Genomic DNA, 2,090 nt, shown 5'->3' with positions numbered 1-2,090 from the left:
CCCCTTTTTTTTTTCCTGTCCTGCTTCATTTGTGGTTTGCTACACTGTACAGATAATGAGACATCTTATGTGGTTTCCCCTCTTTGCACACATGAAGGGACTTCATAAATCACCCGTGTAAAGAAGTGCTGGGTTTCTTGGCAAGATGGTTGTATTTTTACATAGACGACTGCACTCAAGTGTCGGGGTTCTTTGGGATCTTGTTAAATACCGTAGTGAAACAAGTGTATAGAGCAGCAGCTGTGGGACAGCCCCTTGGCTCGCCTGCGTGGCAGCTGAATTTCTTCCTCCTTCCCTGCTCCCTTCAGGCTCCCAAAGGTGATTTGGCAGGTGCTCATACGCTGCCATCGCAGAGGTGCAATTGGGAGAGCAGAAAATGAACACACAGGGGCATAAGGAAAGGAGCACAGTTTGAATTGGAATAGTCTGGTATGTGATAGATGCAGTATAATCACTGTTAAGGTTGCTTTAGCACATTACACTCAAATGCATATGTCAGTGTAATGCACAGTGCTATCACTATATAATTTTCTCTATTTTTCTTAAATTCTGAAAAATGTTTACTGTGTTTTTTCTTATAAAATCCTATAGAGACATCTGTAGTTAAAAATACGACGATAATGGTGCAAAGCTGCAAGCAGCTCTGTCCCATGCCACTTCTCCTCTAGAAGAGGCATCTCAATGCGGCGCCCAGCACTGATGCCAAACCCGTTTTTGTCTGCGAGCAGATTGGATTGCTTTAGTTCACAGCCTGTGAGAACATCTGCTGAGCATCTCTGATGCACAGCTAATAACCACATCTATCGGTTGCTCTTTCCAGGCCCCAGCGCTGAGAGCATTTCAGGGGAAAAGAGGGCTTAGCCAGCAAAATCCCTGGCTGCTGAATTATACCCTACGACCGTTGGCACGTCAGTATAAGAACTTTCAGTGCTGTAGCTAAAACTGTCTGCTCTTTCTGAGGGAACAAATGTAAACATATTTTTGGCCTAGTTATTTCTCTCTTATAGTATCATTCTCTCACCCCCTTTTCCTTTCTGACCCTCTGATACAGCAGTTATAGTTGCCAAAATGATCAAAACAGACTGATCAGAATTCAGCGACAACATCAGTGCGTTGCTGTCCCTTCTCTCCTTTGAAACCCATGTCTGCCTATCCCGAAAAAGCCAAAAGTTTGAATCAGTTCATACAACTTCCTCATTTTCAGGTTTCTTTCATTCTCAAATGCTGTCAACACCAAGACAAACAGTTGTTTTCTTCAAATTGTATGTACTCTGGCATGCTACTTGAGACTCGTTTCTCACGGATCTACTTTTCCTTCTAAAACAAGAGGAAATGAGATTTCCTCATTAAAATCTGTTCTAATGCTGCAAAATTCATCACTTTCTGCGTTTCTGTGGTGTGGGTTTTATTTGCTTGCCTCGTTAACTGGTCAGTCCCTCTCATTTCTGATATATGAATATAAATGTTTGGTATATTTTTTTTTTTAAATTATTTTTAAAATCTTATATGGAACACTTTTCCTTGAATAGTTTTGATGTCCCCTAAGGTGTTAGTAGGAGAATAAATTATAGGGAAGAAATGTGGTGATAAACTAGCAGCGCCGTTACGAAGGGGGTAATGTTTGCGGTGAGAGGCAATGCCTTTTTATTTGCTCCACCAACACAGGGAAAAGAGCAGGTATTTGGGGCATAAATTAGCCCTCTTAGTTTTTTTTTCCGCTTCAGGTCTGAAGATTGGCCTGTGAGCTTAACATCTGCCTTTTCCCCGCTGCCTTTGAGCCTTTCCCCTCCTAGTTAACCGAAGAGAAGGCACTGCCCCTTTCCGAGCATTACCTGCTTCTATCTCCACAGCCTCCCCAGCCGCGTTACCGCCGCCCGCCGGGCACACGCCGGAGGAGGCCGCGGGTCCCGCCAGCCCCAGACACCTGACGGCTCCGCTGCGGGTCCCCCCCACGCCGCTCCCCTCCCCCGCCCCCGAGCCGCACGGGCGGGGAACAGCAGCCGTTTTTCCCCAAACACGCGTGTTTTCGCTTATTCCTTGCCGCCGAGCCGCTGCCCGGGCGGGCGGCGCATGCCCGTGAGGCGACGAGC

This window comes from Calidris pugnax, unplaced genomic scaffold, assembly GCF_001431845.1.
Source record: "Calidris pugnax isolate Ruff unplaced genomic scaffold, ASM143184v1 scaffold44, whole genome shotgun sequence".
Lineage (NCBI taxonomy): Eukaryota > Metazoa > Chordata > Aves > Charadriiformes > Scolopacidae > Calidris > Calidris pugnax.
The sequence above is the reverse complement of the archived record's forward strand: the minus strand, read 5'-3'. Positions refer to the sequence as shown.